Source organism: Canis aureus, chromosome 21 (genome assembly GCF_053574225.1).
Source record: "Canis aureus isolate CA01 chromosome 21, VMU_Caureus_v.1.0, whole genome shotgun sequence".
Taxonomy (NCBI): Eukaryota; Metazoa; Chordata; class Mammalia; order Carnivora; family Canidae; genus Canis; species Canis aureus.
In genome coordinates this window covers 4,111,910-4,133,351 of record NC_135631.1, presented here as the reverse complement: position 1 = coordinate 4,133,351, position 21,442 = coordinate 4,111,910, and the positions used below count along the sequence as shown (strand labels likewise).

Genomic DNA, 21,442 nt, shown 5'->3' with positions numbered 1-21,442 from the left:
TTGTCGGGACCACCTCTGAGCTAGGCATCCCCGCCAGAACTTCGTTTTCTCATTAGAGGTGGACATCTGTTTAAGCACAGTGTTAGGGTGCAGAACAAGAGGGGAGGTGGTAAAGAGCGCAAGACAGGGGTGCCTGGCTGCTTCAGTGAGAGGAGCCTGCGACTCTTGATCTCTGGGGTGTGAGTTTGAGCCCCAAGTTGGGTGTAGAGATCACTTAAAATCTTTTTAAAAAGATGGGAGAGAGGGACCACACGACTCTGGGGCTTCATGCGTGGCCAGGATGTAGAGGTCCCACTCAGAGAGGATGAGGCTGGGAGGTCCCAAGTGGCCTCAGCTATAAGGAACTGCATGTTCAGCTGGACACCCTCTTTTCTTAGACTGGGGGCAGGGTGCAGACCGAATGGGACTGCCATCCTACCCTGTGTTCGCAAGCCTTTATTCCATTGTAACCCTCAGGCCTCATCCCAGCACTAGGATGTTGTGTTGGAAAGAAATACTCAAAAAAAAAAAAAAAAAAAAAAAAAAAGAATCCTCTTTAAGATTTTATTTATTTGAGAGCACACAAACCGTGGGGAAGGGCAGAGGGAGAAGCAGAGCTGGACATGGGACTCCATCCCAGGACTCTGAACCAAAGGCAGAAGCTGAGCTAAGCCAGCCAGGCGCTGGCTCAAGAGGATCCTTAAGGTAGAATAGTTATATCCTAGAGTGTAGGAAAAAAGCCTGTCTGAATCCCAACTGAGAATTTATCCTTGGGGCTTGACTCTTCTGTGAAACTGGTAATATTGTCTTGCAGGATCGCAGGAACTATGTAGGACTCTCACTTAGCATGGTGTTGGGTATGTCTGCATAAAACCAAAACCAGGAAAAGCCTGTATTAGAAAGGTAGACTTTTTTAAATATTGAAAACTTTTGATCTTGTCCTGGTATAATGGTTCAGACTTTGGAACCAGCCCAGCTCCACGGTTTACAATCTCTATGAACTCTTCAAACACAACTCACTTGAGCCTCACAGATAGAAGCAGACACATCAGAAGCCAGCCCTCCTCCAGCCTTGTAACCCAGTAGTCTAGACTCCTGGTCTTTGCTTCTGCTTTGCTCCCTACCTGGAATGTTCTTTCACTTGTCGAGTTTCTGCCCAACCTTGGAATCCAGTGGCTGCGAGGAAGATGGTGGTTTCTTTGCTTCAGACACAGAGCCAGGGCTGCCTAGTTACCCTAACATGCTGGAGTCTGTGGCTGAGTGCTAGTTTGTGGAGCTCCTGCTATGAAAGGGGAACATGCTTGCACTGGGTCCCTCAGAACTGCTCTTCATCTTCCCTGTATCAGGCACCAGCCCACAGGTCCTGGGAAACATTCGTGGCTGCTATGCTGAGCTGGACACAACAGGCCACCCACAAAGACTTCATCCTCTTGCTGCCTCCTCTCACCACCTCTGCCAGAAACAGCAGATCCAGAGGACAATTTTCCACCACCAAAACCTGCCACGGGGCCGCGGGACTGCAGATGATGACAAACCCACCATTACTCTCCTTTGGAAGGGCCCAAGTCAAGGTCCCTTATTTTTTCTAAGAAATGTTTTGGGAGGGGCCTAGCTGGCTCAGTTGGTGGAAGGTACAACTCTTGATCTCAAGGTTGTGAGTTTGAGCCTCATACTGGGTGTAGAGATTACTTAAAAATCTTAATTTTTTTTTTTAATTAAGTAAACTCTGCCCTCAGTGTGGAGCTCGAACTCACGACTCTGAGATCAAGAGTCCTCTGTCCCACCGACTGAACCAGCCCGGTGCCTGGCAAGGTCCCTTAAGAGGTTCTCTTAACCAAAGCTGAGCAGCTTCGTGCCCTTCCGTGGGTCCCGATTCTCCTCCCTCTGCCGTGCACACAGTATTTCCCTCAGGCTTGTCCAGGTTTGGTGTCCCCTCCAGCTCATAGGATCCAAGATATCTGGAGAGGACCTGTCTTATCATGTGACCTGAGTTTGGGCTGAGACCAGGATGTGGTACTCTAAACCGGCTCTGAGAGGTCGGGGAGCCCCCAGCCTGCCTTGCCTCCTAGGTCAACTTTGCTCACCTCCCCTTCTGCTTCCAGTGTTCCTGATGAGATGGGCTGTGGAAGGAAGAGATTATCTCAGTGACAGCAGGGGTTCCCGGGAAACACGGGCTCAGGCTGGAGACAAGGCAGCCCAGTTCTATGGTGCAGACAGCATCAGCATCATGGCCAGTGAAATGGGTTGTGATCTTCTGACCTTTTTGGGGGTGTAGGGGAGAGATAGGGGAGGCTGGCCAAAGCTGGGAGAGAGGCAAAAGGAATCCCAGAGACAGAGAGGTGGCAGCTCCTGTGAGCTTGCATGGAACTTGCTTAGGATCATAGCACACTGCCCTTGCCGGGTCCTGATCTGGGAGGGGTGGGGGGTCTCCTGGGACCCTCCCTCCAGGTCCCAGGTACCTGGAGAGTGCAGTCTAATACCCCTCAGTGCCCACCCTGGCACCAGAGTCAGGTAGTTAGCCCCTCCCTTCTGCTTCCCCAAGGCCAGTCCACACCCTGACCTGCCTGCCCAGAGCTCTGCCTCTGACCTCATCCACTCTGCCCTCCCAGAAGAGCTGTCCTGGTCCTTGGAGGTGGAGGGCAGTGGTGAGTTGGTCCTGGGAGCCTCAGATGGAAGAGGCCAGGTGGAGAGCACACCCTGAGGAATGTGGTCACTCCAGGTGGGCCCCTCAGCCTTGTGGTTCAGAGCCCCTAAGCTCACTTCCTCTCAAAGGGACTGATCCATCTTTTCCATGTGGCTCAGGGCAGGGAGGGAGCAGCGGAAGCCCCCTGAAGGTTGGCTCCAGCCCTCCAAAGGGGTGAGCGAGGGGACTGTGGAGGGAGGCCCAGGTGCCCTGGCCCTCATGCCTCCCTCAGGACCACAGAGCGGGGAGCAAGAAGGAAGCAGGGACGCCACAGGGACTTGAACCCTGGCCCAGCAGTGCTGGGCGTGCCACCACCAGCGTCTTTTGCTTTTTCCTCCTTGTTTTCGCACAGACTCAAAGGTGAAAAGCAAAACCTGAATGTGGCCATGAGCCTCATCCAGTAAAAGAAACACCTGCGGCGGCTCCACACCTCCCTCCTTCCCTCCCAGGCTCAGCCTTTCTTACCCTGAGGGCCCTTTCAAGGTGCAGCCAAGGGGACGAGCATCCCCTGGCTTTATGGCTACAGATTTCTTGTTATGCTGGATGCATATCCCAGCTTCAGATCAGGAAGTGAGAGGAAAAACTGAACCACAAATTATGGTCCTGCCTACTCTAGGACAGTGGCAAGCCTTTGTATGTATATGGAAATTTCCAGAAAGATCCTAAGAAACTTGAGAGGCCACCTCTGTGTAGTAGTGCTGGGATGGATAAAGCGAGAGGGATTTAAGTTCCACTTTATACCTTTTCCATGGCTTGAATTTTTAACTCTATGCAGATCACTTTTATATTTGAAGGCAAAAATCTCAAGTTTTTCATTGGAAGAGGAAATCTAAGAACTAGGGAAAAGTTCAAGTACCCTGGTCCAGTTCAAATGCCAATGGTCCTCCAAGTCTGCCGTGCCCCTGCTGTGTGGGGCCACACAGACTAGCTCACCTGTCTCACCTTCCATCCTCCATCTCTCCACCACTGCCCACTGTGGGGTCCTTCCTGGGAACTGCCACTGCTTGAAAATGAAGTTAGAAGCACAGCACCCCCACCCGCCTCTCATGGGGAGGAGGCATCGAGTTCCCGAGAGGACGGGTCCAAGTCACCTGGGCCCCAAGAGACAGGAGGAACAGGAAGCCCACCCTAGACCCTTGGTCAGTTTCCCGTCCCGGGCCACCCTCCCAGTCTGCTGCCCACAGCACCTGCCGCTCCCAGGCCAGGCTCTGCCCCAGTAGGCCCACAGCGGGTCCAGTGGAAGCACCCTCACAAGCTCTGCGGTCCTCATCCAGGAGTCCTGGCCTGGGCTCTCATGGAGGGGATGGAGGCAGCTGGACCTCTCCTGTTGACCCTGAGGAGTTCAGTGGCCCCTCCACAGCAGGGTCCAGATGAGAAGCTGAGAGGCTCAGAGAGGCCTGCAACCTGTTCTCAGGGTCACACAGGTGCATCAGGTCAGGCTGAGAACAGGGTCCTCTGGGACCAGTCCTAAGGAACTAGAGCAGAGCCAGTCCCACCACCCCTTTCTCTCTCTCTCTCTCTCTCACACACACCCACACACACACACACACACTCTCTCTCTCTCTCTCTCACACCCCCAGGTCTGGGGGGCCACTGGGTGGGCTCAGAGCCAGGCTTCTATCCCCCTCACCCCATCTCCCTATGTGCCCCCCCCCCCACCTCCTAGCTTCCCCAGTGGCCTCCCTTCAGGCTTCAGCCCCCAAACACACCACAGAGCACAGGCACTTACTTACTGCAGCAGGAGAGAGGAAACAGCCATCTAAGTCCCAACCTGAGATGAAGCAACAAGGCTCTGGCCTTAAAAGGCCTCAGAAATGGGGGTGGGGTGGGGTAGGGGTGGTAGTCAAAACATACTCTGTAAGACGAGCAAAGAATGAATTCAACATGTTAGTGACAAAACGCTCGAGATATGTACTTGAAAACCCAGAGTGGTCTACACAGGGAAACATGATGCTGGCAAATGTTAAAATGACACACTCAGAGTCAAAAACTGTTGGCAGGGTAAATGGAACACAGAATTGGCCCTTTCGAACCACCTAGAGGACACAGCAGTAAGCAGAGAACCAGGCAACTGCCTGCCCCTTCCCCTGGGCCGGTGGGAAATACACACAAAAAGCAGCCTTGAGGTCGAATTTGCCCAAAGATGTCTGTGACCCTGTAATTTATAGCCACAAAATACAAGTGGACAGGGGCAGGCTCACAGCCTGGAATGCCCCCCTCCGCGGGCCTCAACTAGAACAGGTGGATTATTTCAGCATGGGGAACTGTGCCCGTAACAGAGGCTGAAGTGAAAGAAGCAAAATAACTCCCAATCACAACTGTGAGATAAACACATATATGAGCAGGAAACAGAAAAGAGATGTAAAAATAGTTTCAAAATTCACCAGCTGAAAATTCCAACACACAGGCACTTCATTCGAATGCAAAGGAGAAGACAGGTTGGGGACAGGGTAGGGTGTAGGTTCCCATTGGCACTGCCAACATCAAGTGCTCCACAGCAGGGGTGGCCTGTGCCACCTGGAATCTCCAAGTACCAAATACACTGCAGCAAAACACATAGAACAAAATTGGTAAGCAGTTGGGTGGGTGCATGGGGAATGTCATCACCCTTCTTCTCATTACACAAGGATATATAGTAGGGATTTGGATTGGACCAAAAACCATCTAGAGGGACTGATCCAAAATACAGAACGTGACAAAGAATACCTTCTCAAATGCCACAGAACATGTATAAAAATAATCATACCTTAAGCAATGAAGAAAGGGAGCCAAATTCCCTTCACAGCTCAGAGGCTTTGCTCATGCCCTTCTCTCAGCTGGGAATGCTCTTCCTTACAGCTTCACCTACCCTTCAAGTGAGAGCTCAAAGGCCCCCTCCCTGGGTTGGGGCTTTCTCTCTTCACTCAGGCTGTACTCCCTGTGGCTGTTACTGCACTGTGTTCACTCATGATCTGTATAATCACCAGCTGCGACCTGTCCTCCATGGAACAGAGGTGCCAGAGGAAGGCAAGGCCATTCATCTCACTTCCCTGTGCATGTGGAGACCAGCTCAGAATCTGGCCAACATGGAGGAGGTTGTTGGAATAGCTGTTAGACTCCTGGTAGCTCTTCCCTCCCGTGCTCCTGCTAGGCTCCAGCTCCTACCTGGCACCTGTACAGCCTCTGAGGTGGTATCAGTAGTCTCCCTTAGAAAGAGTCCACACCCTGGTATCTGATGCCCTTGTCCACAATCACAGCGGGTGGTGGCCTGACTGGAGCAGGAATGACTGCTTCCTGCCACAGCCTCCATCCATTACTGTATGTTGCCTGAAATTCGGATGCAATGCAAGACTCCAAAAAAAAAAAAAAAGGTGTAACAAAACAATGTCCAAGCAAAGCTGAAGAACTGATAAATTACAACATGAGAGCAGAACTGCTTATTCTATCTAAATCTGCTTCTTGAAAGTCTGTTTCAGATAAAATCCAGGTATAAAAAGTGGAAATTCTTTTTTATTTTTTTTAAAGTGGAAATTCTTGGGGATCCCTGGGTGGCGCAGCGGTTTGGCGCCTGCCTTTGGCCCAGGGCGCGATCCTGGAGACCCGGGATCGAATCCCACATCGGGCTCCCGGTGCATGGAGCCTGCTTCTCCCTCTGCCTGTGTCTCTGCCTCTCTCTCTCTCTGTGTGACTATCATAAATAAATAAAAATTAAAAATAAATAAATAAATAAATAAATAAAGTGGAAATTCTTGATAAAAATATTAAAATGCCAAAAAAAAAAAAAAGTGGGGCAGCACAGGTGGCTCAGTGGTTTAGTGCCACCTTCAGCCCAGGGTGTGATCCTGGGGGCCTGGGATCTGAGACCCACATCGGGCTTCCTGCATGGAACCTGCTTCTCCCTCTGCCTGTGTCTCTGCACGGCCCCCCCTTGCTCTGTGTGTCTCATGAATAAATAAATCTTTTTTAAAAATGCTCTACACTAATACCTATGAGAATGGCAATTTTCTTAGAAAATTTAATTTTGAAAAACTGACTTATAATGAAATATGGACTAGCATGTAACTCAGAAGAATCTGAAAGTTTTTAGAGATCACCGAATCTCCAAAGAGAAGGGACAGCCCCAGGCGGTGTTACAGAACACGGTTCTGGGTGAAGGGGGAACTCGCTCAGTCTGCCCTGGCGAGGACAAGTGACAGCAGCACCCCTCACTCCCAGCACCTGGGCCACACAACCTCATTCCAGCTTCACACAAACCACAGCTTATGTTCTAGCTCTATTTTTGTCCCCATCTTATTGAGGAAACTGGCTTCAAGGATTTAAGAAATTTGCCAAAGTCATGTGCTAATAAGTGGCAATGCAGGGACCAGAAACCCAGTGATCCAGCTCAAAGCTTGCTCTTAGCTACCGTTCTTTTTTGTTTTAAAAGATTTAATTTGTTTATTCATGAGAGACACAGAGACACAGGCAGAGAGAGAAGCAGGCTCCATGCAAGTCCCGGATGTGGGACTTGATCCCATGACCCCAGGATCATGCCCTGGGCTGAAGGCAGATGCTCAACCACTGAGCCACCCAGGCGTCCCATTAGCCACCAGTCATTTTTTTTTTTTTTTTTTTTTAGCCACCACTCTTAATGGTGTCTATGCCTCTCTGAACATCCTGATACCAACACCTACCTGACAGCGCCCTTAAGTTGCAGTGGACCTTCTGATTCATTTCTGTGGTGACAGAATAAAGTTCCAGGCCTGGAATGGTTTGTCTCAGAAATCCTAGGAGGGCTTAATATTCCATGATGCAATTAATCATGAGAAAGTGAGAGAAAAACTGGATGCTCATCTAAAAAGATGCAGGAAAGACAGTTGAATAAATTCCATATCTATTACAGACTTAAAAGACAAAACAAAACTGACAGATGATCCCAACACAAGTACCAGGCGACATTTGGGGACACTGTATGTGAAAGGTCACACCAGAGTAAGTAATCCCACATCACACTACAGGATCGGGTCACACCCTATTCTCTGCTCCCAAACATCAATCATTCACACAATACCTGGAGATTTTTTGCCACATCTGAATATGGCCAGTCCTACTTTTTCCCCTTAATCAAGTTACTTTAAAAAAATAATAATAATAAATAAATAAATAAATAAAATAAAAAATAAATTTATGTCAAAGAACACTACCAAGAAAGTAGAAACATAACCCCCAGAAGGGAAAAACCTATTTGCAAATCATCTGATTGGGGTCTAGTATCCCAAATATGCAAAGAATTTTACAATTCAATAAGATAAAAAACACCCAATAAAAAGGGAACAAATGGATCAGTAGACACTCCTCCAAAGATCTACACATGGTCAACAAGCACATGAAAAGGTATTTCATGTCATTAGTCATCAGAAAAAAGCAAATCAAAATTACATGAGATACTCCTTCACACTAATTAGGATGGTTACAATTGAAAAGCCAGAGGGGTGCCTCGCTGGCTCAGTTGGAAGAGTATGCGACTCTGGGTCATGAGGTCAAGCCCCACAATGGGCTTAGAGCTTACATAAAAACCACAAAAAAAAGACAGATAAGAACAAGTGTTGAAGATGTGGAGAAACTGGAACTCTCAAAGTTACTGGCAGGAATGTAAAATGTGCAGCTACACTGGAGAACAGTTTGGCAGTTCCTCAAAGAGTTAAACAAAGTTATCATTTGACCCAGCAAGCAGTCCCACTCCTAGGTACATACCGAAGACAATTTAAACATGTTCACATAAAAAGTTCATAGCAGCATTATTCATAATCCCACAAAATGTGGAAATAACCCAAATGTCCAACTGCTGACTGGATAAACAAAATGTGGTCTAGCCACATAGCTATTATTCAGCCTCACAAAGGAACTGTTATGCGCCCTGGCATGAATGAACCTTGAAAACATTATGCTAACTGAACAAAGATGGACACTAAAGGACAAATACCTTAGGATTTCACTTACATGAGGTACCTAGAATGGGGACCAAGAACAGGCAAATTTATAGAGATAGAGAATAGAATAAAGGTTACCAGGGACCAGCGGGAAGGCAGGATGGGAAGTTACTGTTTGATAAGTACCAGACATCTGTTTGGGAAGATGGAAAAGTTCTGGAAATGGATAGTAGTGATGGTTGCAAACACAGTAAATATACTAAAAACCACTGAATTATATACTTCAAAAGCCTGAATTTTATAGTATGTGTGGGATATTTCAATTAAGAAGAGGAAAAATATTTTTAAGAGGAAATATGTAATTATCACCAATTTTTGAATACCTGTTAAAATAAATATGCAAATGTTGACATTTAAATATCTGCTGGGATGTCTGGGTGGCTCAGCGGTTGAGTGTCTGCTTTCTGCTCAGAGCATGATCCCAGGATCTGGGATCAAGGTCTTCATCACGCTGCTTGCAAGGAGCCTGCTTTTCCCTCTGCCTGTGCCTCTCATGAGTAATTTAAGAAAGTATATAAACAAAACAAAGTCTTAAACACATGGTACCATCATCAGAAATTTTAATAGGAAAAATAGCTCTAAGCACAACACTGAATATAACATTTCTAGAAGCAAACTTCATAAATGCACCTAACTTGCACATGAAGTCTGAAATTCCTGATGGACATAAAAGTCATCCTATCCTGAACAGGGAGGCCAGTTCCTAAATGCAAAGTCTCAATATCATAATATATTGATAAATGTAATGCAATTCCAGTAAAAATCAGAATACCTTTAAAAAGAATGCCAGAGGCTTGTATTAACACACATTATAATCAGATACAATGAAGCTAACAAAATGAAACACTGGTAGCAGAGGAAAGACAAATTGGTGGAAGACTAGAAAGTTCAGAAATAGACTCAATTATATTGAAGTATTTAGTCCATAACTTACAAGTGCACACCATTTCAGATTAGCAGAGAAAGCATTATTCAGGAAGTGGTACTTAGAAAATCAGCTAGCCATCTTGAAATAATTAAGATTCTTACCTCCTACTATACAAACACCCAAAAAACTTCTAGATAGGTTAAAGAGCCATAAATAAGTCAAATGTCAAAAAACTAAAGCACAAAGAAACCAGTGGAAAATATAGCATAATATCAAAGTATGAAACCATAACAGTAAGAGATTTGATGACCAAACTTAAAACTTACATCAGCAGGATCCAACATGTAAATTTATTTTTAAAAATATTTTTTTTAAAGATTCATTTATGAGAGACAGAGACCAAATCAAGCTCCATGCAGGGAGCCCAATGCGGGACTCGGATCCCGGGACCATGGGATTACATACACCTTGAGCTGAAGGTAGATGCTCAAACTGCTGAGCCACCCAGGCACCCCTCCGACATGTAAATTTAAAGGCAAACTACAATCTGAAACCAGTGCCACGTGGTGTGTCCCCTATACTCAAAGAAAAAAGAAAAGCAACTATAAACTTGAAAACTGTTTTGTTATATACAAGGGTAAATGCAGTATACAAGGGCAAAGGGTAAAGAATTCTCTGGAAGTGAAAATGTAAGTGAAACACAAAGCAACACACACATCAGCCAACAAAGTGTTCATTCAGCTTCACAGGATCAAAAGGTTTGCAAACTGAAACACAGGGAAGCTGGATTTTCCTATTAGCAAAGATAAAACCCAAAACAGCCAAGGGCTGGGCTGGGGGAACCTGTGCTGCTGGTGGGTTGGGGAAGGTTGAGGTGTGCCCATCTTTAAGGCGGGTACGTTCCAACTTGAGTCTTAAAACCCGGAAGCCATAAAAGAAAACAGTGATAAAAAATAAGTAAGGTTAAAATCCTGACCAGCAAAATTTTAGCATGAAATGTACAATCAAGATCAATAACAGAAAAAAAAAAAAAAAAAAAGATCAATAACAGGAAAGTATTTGTAGCACAAATCACAAAGGGTTAATTTCTTCAGTATATAAAGAGCTCTTTGAAAATCCATAAGCCCACAGCCCGAAAGAAGTCAAAACTACAGTGAAATACTATTGTCACTTCTCACATACAAAGAACCATGTAGGCGGATATTCAGTATAGCCTCCTATACAATAAAGGCTGCTAGAAACAAATTGTTCCCCAAAAGGGAAATGAGTAATTCAAACATGGACTATGACACAGATGTGGAAAAGCCCAAGGGAGACCATAAAAAAAAGATGCAGTGAGCACCTTGATGTACCATTAACTTAACAATTCAAAGTGTATGACGGGGTGTGTGGTGTACCAGGACCTCCACAGTGAAATATATACACAGGATTCTCCAGAAAAACTCCAGCAACTGGCCACAATAGTTGCCTCTATAGGAACCGAGGCAATTTTTAACATCTGCAGCTATTACACTTTGAACATTTTTACACCTTTAAATGAACTAGAAAAAAACTAGCAGAGCCTTGCTGTCAGGTCAGCATAGGGCAGAGGCAGGGCCTTGCTCTGACACCCAGACAGCTGGTCACACAGCTATTACATCAACAGAGGTGTCAGAACCAATCTCAGGGTTCCCAATGTTAAGCGCTCTGTGACGCTATTAGGTGAGTAAGAGACAGAGCCGGGTTCACACCTGTGCTCTTGGCACTTGGTGGAGTCTGAGAGGCAGCAGGTACTTAAATCAGCCAAGCTGGTGCTGAGCGGGACAGCAGGAGAGGGAATGGACTGTGCCCCACTGAAGCGCACTCCTTTTCCACTTAGGATTAGAAATGCCTATAGACAGAAGCCCAATGAGATTTCAACAGACCAGACAAACAAACAATATAATTAAATGCTGCTTTCTGCAAATGTCACAACTGCTATCCTAGAATAGTTTGTTTTTCAACCTGCTTAGGGGAAAGAACAGCAGAAGTAGACTGAGTCTTGTTAAGGCCATTCTTGCTTTGTGCTAAACAGAGAGTCCCAGACCCAGATAGCACAGAGAGGTAGAGCTGCTCTGCTGTACTGTCCCAGAGGGGCTGTGAATGCCTGCAGCTTCCTTAAAAAACACACTTAGATTTTTCTTTCTTTCTTTTTTTTTTTTTTTAGTTCTATGAAAAGAAAGCAAGTAATGGTAAACCCTGTATTCAGGATGAGATATGCTGGCCTAGAGTGAGGCAGGGAGATGGGGGTGGTGGTGGTGGGAACAGAGGGAGAGCAGGGAAGACGACCACATGGGTAGAGGAAGCTACTGCCTAAAGCCCTAGTTTTCATACTATACAGAAGATTCAGAAATGCTTACCACATTATTAAAAACATCAAGGAAGCAAATAAGAGAGCCATGTTATGTCATCAACCAAAGATTAACCTAGTTTTGTGTACTTCAGTTCCAACAGGGAGTGAATATTTGCACTTTAAGAAGTAGCAGAGCCTCCACTTATTAGGTTTTAAAACATAATAAGCAGTGACAGTCATTAAAATTTGCTGTATTTGATTAGAAACAACAAAAACTAGAGGCTAAAAACTCTAGCGATTTAGGGACATGATCCTCAGACACTAACACTGACCTGGAGCAAAGTAAAGAGAGGGGTTCCTCAATAAAAGTTTGACATTTCAATGTTGTAAGTATAATTTAAACCCATTCCTAAGGTGGATTCATAACTCCTTAAATGGTGACGAGTTTAGATACCAAAGAAAAAGTAAATCAGAAGCAAACCTAACAGACTTAGTAGTAGTTACCGCTGGACTTGGTAGACGAAATGTTTTAAAAAGTCCTCATGTAACAGATACTTTTTGCACCAACAATAAAAGGAAAAAAAACAGTTAATTCGACAATCATAACTGGCAAAAGCTGATCTTCCAAAGTGAAGAGTATATGATCATTATGAAAACCAATATGGAATTTCATATGGTAAGTGGTCAGAGGAAGAGGCAGATGGTAAATCAAGTGGCAAAAAAGACTAACCAATAAATTCAAAAACACGGATTAAGATTACCAAAGGACTTTTAAAAGTAGCAACAAATACTTCATGAACATTGGAGTTGGCAAGGATTTCTTGGACAGGACACCAAAAGCACAGTAATAAAGGTTTAAAAAAAAAAAAAAAAAAAGCTGACCTGGACTACAAGAATTAAAAACTTCTGGGCATCAAAGGACACCATGAACAGACTGAACAGGCAACCTATACAATGGGAGAAAATATTTGTAAATCACAGATCTGATAAATGGTTAATATCTAAAATATTTGAAGAACTACAAATAGCAATAAAAAATAACCCAGTTTTAAAAACGAATAAAGGACTTGAAAAGCTATTTCTCCAAACAAGACACAAATGGCCAGCAATTCTAGGGAAAGATGCTTCTTAACATCACTATTATGTTAATGCAAATCAAAACCACAATGAGATGCCACTTCACACCCAGTTGGATGGCTGCTATTTCAAACAGAGAACAAGTGTTGGTGATCATATGGAAAACTGAAATGTTTGAAAGAGATTTATTTAATATTCATTCGTGAGAGATACACAGAGAGAGGCAGAGACAGAGGGAGAAGCATGTTCCTCGCAAGGAGCCCGATGTGGGACTCAATCCCCAGACCAGGATCATGCCTTGAGCCAAAGGCAGACACTCAATCACTGAGCCACCCAGGCATCCTCAAAAACTGGAATTCTTGCAAACTGCTGAGGCTCTAGAGTGGCGCAGCTGCTATTGGAAAAGTGTGAGGCTCCTCAAAAAATTAAAAATAGAAATACATATAATCCAGCAATCCCACTTCTGGGTGTATCTCCAAAAGAAATGAAAACAGGGTTTCAAAAGGCTTTTGTACACCTCTCATAGCAACATTATTCATAATAACCAAAAGGTGGAAGCCATCCATTTATCACAGACAGATGATAAATAAAATGTTACATATAAACATGGAATGTTTCCACTCACTTACTTGATCTCTACACCCAAGATGGGGCTCAAACTCAGGACACCGAAATCAAGAGTTGCATGTTGTACTGACTGAGCCAGCCAGGTGCACTTGTTTCAACTTTTAAGGAGGATGAAAATTTTGACACATGCTGTAACACAAACTCAGAGGATCTAATGCCAAGGAAAATAAGCCAGTCACAAAAAGGCAAATGCTTTAGGATTCTACTCAACATGAGGTAGCTCAAACTCATAGAAACAGAAAAATACAATAACGGTTACCATGGGCTAAAGGGATAAGGGAATGGGGAGTTTTCTGGGTATGTAATTTCAGTTTTGCAAGATGAAAAACTTCTGGAGCTTGGTTGCACAACACTGAACTCTACTGAACTGTGCACTAAAAATGATTAAGAAGATATATTTTACATGTATTTTACATTTTTAAAAAGTTACAATAAAAATTGAAAAAATCTGGTATTAGCAACTATGTAGGGAAATGGATAGACTCACAAGAGGAAATGTAAGCTTTCCAGAGAGTATCTGAGTCTCTGATACAAGTTGTAAAACCATGCATGCTCACTGACCAAGCAACACCACTCCAGGGAATATAATGCAGTCGCCAAATTCAAAGAGATGCTCACAGTAGGCGTGACCGAAAATTGTCAAAACACTGCTTACAACTTAAGAGACTTGACTAAATATCCTATACTATAAGTACTTTGGGATAAAATAATGCAGTTGTTTGATCTTTTTTGAGGTCCTGGACCTCTTTGGCAAGTTTATGCTTTTCACAGAAAAATATACAGTTTCTGAGCATTCAGACTTCTAGAAGCCCATCCATGCCATTCCTGTAGAATTAAGTACCCCGAAAAAAACTGATTTCCAAAGTGTTTGTGGACTCTGCTGATACAGGGAGATGTGGATGGAAACAAAATTAAATGCAAAACCAGAACAAGACCAGAATATACACACTGATTGTCATTACATAAAAGGCTCAGAGCAAGGAAAGCAGGTGCCTAAGGGGCAAGAGAGGGAACCAGGACCAAGGGGTTGGACCTGAGGCCCAGCAATAAAGGAAGGTAGCACTGTAAACGCTAGTGCCCAACACACACATACCTTTATGCCATCTCACAGATGAGGGAAAGCAGGCCTGGTGGGTGGGGCTAGGTAGTTCTGATTCAAATTCAAATAAAGCTGCCAGGAACCACACTGGTAGAACCCAGATCCATCTTTGTGTACCTGCTTTTGATGCTCTCTCTCGTGGGGGGTTGCTATGTCCAAAACAGGATGGTGGAATGGGGAGTCATGGAGGAGCGACAACCAGGACTCTGGTAGGGACAATACCTGCCTGTCCCCAAGGTCTTCTCTAGTGAACTGTCCCATTGGGACAACAATCCTCATGGCTGACAGGACGGTCACTCCATTGTGGAGCCCCAGGGGGGCCAGAACCAGGAGGGGAGCAAGCTCTGGGGGCTCTGAGGGGGCATTAGCTCCCACTCCCTGCCCACAGGAGGCACAATAAGCACCAGCTGTGGTATATGTTTAAGTGTAAAAAAAAAAAAAAAATCAAACCATAAGTGTCATGATATAGATTAATATTTATATACCTTTGAGATGGGAGAGATCTAAGTACAACGAAGTATAGAAACCGAAGAGTGACGACCTCAGAACAATGTCACTTTTGTATGTCCAAAGCAATAAACAAAATGAAAGGCAATCTAGAAACCAGGAAAAATATTTGCATCAGTTTTTTTTGCATCAGATTATTAATATCCTTCATATGTGCTTTCACAAAATAGGAAGTTGAAGCGTGCACACGCACGCGCATGCACACACACCACTACAAATGACCAATCCACACAGATGTTTAGTCTTAGTAGCAGCAAAGCAACGCTCATAGCCCTAGTAAATAAAGCAGCAAGGATCCACCCAAGGATCTAAGGTTTTTAACATGGCAAGATTGTTCTGTGGAGAAGGGAAACAGAGCCAGGTTTACATCAATTGTGAGAAAACTAATTTAGAAAATACCACCCAGGGAGGGCTATTTAACATATTAATGAACCTAAAGTCTTAAGTTTGACATAGGCATTTCATATATTAATATATCCCAAAGAAAACATATCAGATGTGATAAAGTGTGCGCTTTGGGGCAGGTCATCACAACTTCCCAAGAGAGAAAAAAAAAAAACCCTGGAAAATATGCCATGTAAATGAGATTGTTTCAATCGACACAGCCATACAATAGATTACAGTCACCACCAAACGCTCTTCAAACAGGAAGAGTTTCATTATACATTAAGTGTATTTAAAAAAAAAAAAGCATATTCAATGCATAGGAGGAAGAAAAACTCTAGACGCAAATGTCAATAACAATTATTAACAGAGGATTTTGGTTTTTCCCAATTTTACTTGTAAACCCCACAATAAACCTTTATACAGCAGAACTCAGTTAAGAATTAAAGAGAAGGAAGGTGGTACAGAGCTGAGGGGTCCACAGGGGACACCCACCAGAGCAAGGTCAAGGCCATACTCCTGGGTACATACACCTTCACGGCTTTATTTCTAATTGTTTTGCTACCTTCCTCTTGCCACTTCCAGGCTGCATCAGCGTATTTTTGTTACATACGAATGCTTAATACATACAAGAATCTGTAAGCCTGTTTCGCATTTCATTTAATATCAGCACCACACAATAAAAGTATTGTACAAGACCAGAAGTTAACATTTCTTCCAGAGACAGCCACAGAGATGCTGGGTTCAGCATAAAAGATGATTGTTCAGGGTCAATGAGACAAACCAAGGGCAGCTGATGGTGGGGGAGGAGGGCGTTACTGTCCGATGCCTTTTGTAGGGCCAGCCACTTCTGCAGTTCTAGGTCCAACCTGGGCTCCTAGAGGAGCCTCCACCCATACTCACTCTCAGGCTATTTTTTCTTTCTTTCTTTTTTTTTTTTTTTTTTTAAGATTTTACTTATTCATGAGACACAGAGACAGAGGCAGAGGCAGAAGCAGGTTCCATGTAGGGAGCCTGGTGTGGGACCCCCATCCCAGGTTTCCAGGATCACGCCCCAGGCCAAAAGTGGCACTAAACCGGTGAGCCACCTGGGCTGCCCCATTTTTCCTTTTGAATGGGACTTCCAAATGCGCATTTTGCTGTCCTTATGCCCCAATCCTTTAATTTGCACATCACCATTTTCTACTTAATGGATTTCATTGTATCATCCACTACCTGTGGGAGTTCAGAGAAGGGTGACTGCAAACTGATTAGCAAAAATCACCAACACTGCCATCAACACCTGCAACCCACCCCACTTGGGCGCAGGTGCAGAACAGGTAGGAATCTCTTTCACCATTTCAGGAGCCCTTGGATTGGGTGGAGGCTAGGAGGCATGGGCTCAGCCCCAGCTGCCTGCTCTCAGCCCACACCAAACATTACACCCTCATGGAAATTCTTTATCAGCCCAACATAGTTGTTAGGAAACAGTGACATTCAGAGAGACATTTATAGCAGTTACCCTTAAGACTGGAAGTAAGAGTTTTGTAATCACCATATAAAAAATAAGTTTGGAAAGGGCAGGGCGGATGGAAGGCTTGGGTAAAAAAAGTAGAGAGAAGGACTACATAGGAAAGTCTGAATTGTTCTGGGGGAGCAAGCAGTGGCACCCACTCACAGCAGATCCATGACCTCCCCCCCCGCCCCCAACCGGCCACCTCCTCCTGCCTGGCACCAGTTTTTCAGTAGCAGATATCAAAGGCTCCTGAGGCCCCACAGCTATGCTCTTGAAGGAATTCCTTAGGCCAGGCTCTCCCACACCCTTGTTCAGGTCAAGGCACTCATCCATCCCCATTCCACATCTTAACCTTTCCTTTAGAGACAAGCTTCCCTTTCAGCTCCCTTGAAAACAAAAGCCTTAAGAGGCTGGCAGCAGTTTTTTTTTTTTTTTGGCAGCAGTTTCTGAGCCCAGTTTGTCTCCTGTAGGGCTGAAGAGTAAACGCCTATGAGCAGCAGAGCTTCTCTCCCAGGATGAAGCCACTGCCACATCCCCACCCAGGATACATGATCAACTTAAGAGCCATGAGGCAAACGGGATTCATGCCCTCTGCATAACCTCGACCTGGTTCTCACGGCAGAGACACCTGAGCCCAAACTCTTGGTCACCCAATAAAGCCAAACTCTTTAGTACTGGAGAGAATTATGTGGTTAGACCCAAATCCCAGATACACTCCAGCCTCCTCAAAACCACAAATACGGAAAACAGATTACATGTGCTGTATGCTTTAGACGGTTTCCTCTAAGCAAAGAGAATGATACGCCCCCTTTTCGACAGTACAGTTTGGAAACCTAACCAGTTAAAGTTCAAGGATATTACAAAGTACTCCCCCAGTACCTTGACACTGACCTTCCTCGGCTGGATGGTTTCAGTATCATATTTTGCACAACCATTAGACACTACAGGGAGGAGAGCCCCCATTCCCATCCACCAGGCTGCAGGCCATTCAGGCCCTACCAGTTCTATTTAAGATCACCAAGCTCCATTAAACGACCTCAATTATTTAAAACTACTGAAGAGCAAATCTCAGTCTAAATCTACAGTAATGTAACCAATTGCATTATCAAGAACACCTCATTTACACAAAAAATAAAAGTCAGAAATCATAACATAGCAATACAACAATTATGAGTTTAGAACTCAAGCCTTTATTTGTGCTGTAAAGAGGGAGGAAAAATGATTAGTAATGTACATGATGCAACAGGGCTAGTTCTTACCACAGAGCAACACAAATACTTTAACCACAGCTTCAATTTCACAACAGCACACCCAAACACATTGCCCCATACATGCAGGACTCCTACTCTTTAAATTCGTGTAACAGCAATTACATCATACTAAGTCACTGATTAAAAACTGGACAATACCAACATGTTTTTAAACATTAAAAATAACCCAGAAGACAAATCCCAGAGGCAACAAGTATTGGGGATTTTAAAATGAAATTTAAGGGAAGAGGCACAGAATTAAAAGCTACCAGTATTGGGGCAGCCCCAATGGCGCAGCGGTTTGGCGCCGCCTGCAGCCCGGCGTTTGATCCTAGGGACCCTGGACCGAGTCCCAGGTTGGGCTCCCTGCATGGAGCCTGCTTCTCCCTCTGCCTGTGCCTCTGCCCACCCCCCTCTCTCTGTCTCTCATGAATAAATAAAAACTTTAAAAAAATGCAGCACTGCAATGATAAACATTATATATAAAAAAAAAAAGCTACCAGTATTACTTTACCAATTCAATAGATGCATCTCGGAAATAAAAGTCATCATAAATGGTTTTCAGGTTTTTCTCTGAATTTTTAACAGACCACATCTGAGTACAGGTCCCCCTCCACTTTGCTAATTCCCCAAATTGAGTTGCCCCTCAAACACTGAATCAATTTAAAAGGCACAAATTAAATATATAATTAACTCTAACCATCACAAGGGCACATGGTTTGCTACCAAATATTACAGTAATTTTACAGAAACCATTACAAGAACTAATAGCAAGACTTTTTTTTGCTGCTGCCAATACAGACCAAAGATGAGATGTGTAAGATTCCTTTAAAAGTCATTTTCACTTTGTTCAGAATTTTCAATCACAAAATCTTGAGTAAATAGAAATGTTACAGACCCACAAGTACATCTAATCTCAAGTGCACACCAAAAATTTGAACTGTTTTAAATATTTTTTTGTTTTAAATACTTTAAATACCCAATTGTGAAGTCTTTCCCTAAGATCTCTAGCTCCCCAGTACTGCACACCTTCACATAAACCACTGAAGAACCTAACGAAGCAGTGAAGGCTATTACTCAGCTGATGGGAATTTCTGCACCCCGCCTTTAATGACTGGCATTCTTGTTCGGTTACATTTTTTTCAGTCTTCCCTACTTTACAGCAAAACAATTTTGCTTCTTTACCTGCATTTAGCAGATTTCCAAAGGACTTTTTAAGTTTCTAAGCAACTTTTATACTTCCAAGAGACAACTAGCATTAAATACTTTTCTTTGCCCAGTTGTCTAGTACATTCAAATGCCCAGAGCTCTACTTGACCTTTTTGCAAGAATTCCCTTCAATCCACATGTCCTACCACCCCCACCCTCTGCAGCACACAGCTAACCAAACCGACCCTCTCCCTTTCCTCACCCCCACCCCTCCCAGCACCAATGGCAGCCCAACCCTCACCTCGGAGTTCTCCATTAAGATTACCTAGAAATTAAATTCACATTACAAAATACATAGAACTAAAGATCACTGGTAGTACCCCAACCATTCCCTTTGCTTATTATCTGCAATGCAATTGGAATGCCCAAAATAGACCTGTCATTTCTAACAATTTGGCCACAACCAACTTATACCCAAGACTGTAGCAGCAAAACACGATTCCCCTCCCCCAATTTGCCAGTATGCATAAGTATTGCCTAAAGCATTTCAAATGTGAACACGTTCCCAAAATACAGGTTAGACTAGAACACTAATTCCTCCAAACAATGCACAGGCGGGCAGGGCAGGTAGGCAGGCGAGAAGCAGGGTAGGTGAGAGGGTCACTGGGCTCCATCTGCAAGATTCACCTACAAGGCATCACTCTGCGTTGAGGCATGTTAGAATGTCCTACAGCTTTTAAGATTCTTCTTGAAGCTCAAATTTCGTAGCCCAGAACTAGTTATGACTGGGGGCTCAATTTAGAAGATGCAGCATCAGAAAACCTCCACCTCAGAAAAAAGGAGGGGTGTCTGCTGGCATTCATGAGCCTGGAAGTTGATGCTCCTGGATCAGACAATCAAACACATCTGCGGGTGGCCGGACACATCTGCTTTGGACCTTGAAGGACTGCCCCCTCATAAGCTCATCTGAAAACCTTAAATGGCCTCCTGAATATAGGGCTTCCTGAGCAAGGCCTGGAAACGGGACACAGGAGAACTTCCTCCTCTTAAGACTCTGGAAATTCAATCTGCAGACATCCACTTAGGCGGGATCTCTCCTTCAGGGTCTCCCCTCCTGCACTGCTACGACTCACACTGGCCAGGGGCTCCAATTCTCCTGGTGCCATCTGATCACCACGATGAACACTACAGTAACAAACCATGGTCCATGAGGCATTTGGTAACCGTCAGCGGGGGCCACTGCTGCAGGCCCGCCCAAGGTATACATTCGATCCCCACCCTCTCCGCAGGAAAGCAACACCACCCCACCCCACCCTGGGTCTCAGCAAGGAGGGCCTTCCCTCCTTCACGATTACCAACCAAGTTGTTCGGGGCCTTCTGCAACGTTCCCAGGCTTACCAGGTTACCAGAAGCAATGCTTTAAGTGAATGGATAACCTTGAGAAAGCTAAAGGGAGGAGGAGGGGCAGAGTGAGCTCACAGAAGTTAGCACCGAAGCTAGAGAGAAAAGTCCAAATGGGAACACTGGCACCTGGAAAATAAAGCGTGGGTCAATTTTGTCCACAGACACACCAACATCCTGCCTCGGCAATCCCCAGCCTGTCACATGCGGCACCACATCAATAACGCTTAGGTGGCACCTTACCTCCTCAATCACCCTTGAGACCACCCTCCCCTCCAATGAGGGGTCTGGCCTCACACCCAGACCTGGGTTCCACCAGGCTGGGCATGGCCCGGACTCTGTCCCAAGCCGAACCAACATTACATACTACCCTAGGCCAGAGCTGTCGGCCCGCGAAGCTAAGTTCAGTTTCCACAAGACCAGGCCTCATCCCCTCGTGGGTTCGCAACCCTCTGGAAAAAAAAGGGGGGGGGGTGGCTGCTGGCATTGGCAAGTTCAAGGTCTGCCATGCCAGCAGCCCACCTGCAGCCCTGCACCCCACTGCCTTCCTTCCTCCTCCTCATTCCCGGGGCATCAACTGCCCAATGCTGCTTCCTCCACAGAAGAGCGGCGAGATCCCGTCTCCCCTGGCTTCTACCCGCCTTCCTCCTGCCACACAAACCAA

At 44.9% G+C, this 21,442-nt stretch overlaps 2 long non-coding RNA genes across 2 annotated transcripts; both read right to left on the bottom strand.

Moving 5' to 3' along the window:
* Nucleotides 1-534: 534 nt before the first annotated feature.
* LOC144292294 (uncharacterized) lies at nt 535-3,771 on the bottom strand. Its single transcript, XR_013359733.1, has 2 exons — nt 3,596-3,771; nt 535-2,099 (listed from the first exon to the last, which is right to left on the bottom strand). It is a non-coding gene; the product is annotated as an uncharacterized LOC144292294 (long non-coding RNA).
* A 392-nt stretch (nt 3,772-4,163) lies between these two features.
* Nucleotides 4,164-10,496, bottom strand: LOC144292295 (uncharacterized). The gene is made up of 2 exons (XR_013359734.1): nt 7,315-10,496; nt 4,164-5,204 (listed from the first exon to the last, which is right to left on the bottom strand). It is a non-coding gene; the product is annotated as an uncharacterized LOC144292295 (long non-coding RNA).
* Nucleotides 10,497-21,442: the final 10,946 nt, after the last annotated feature.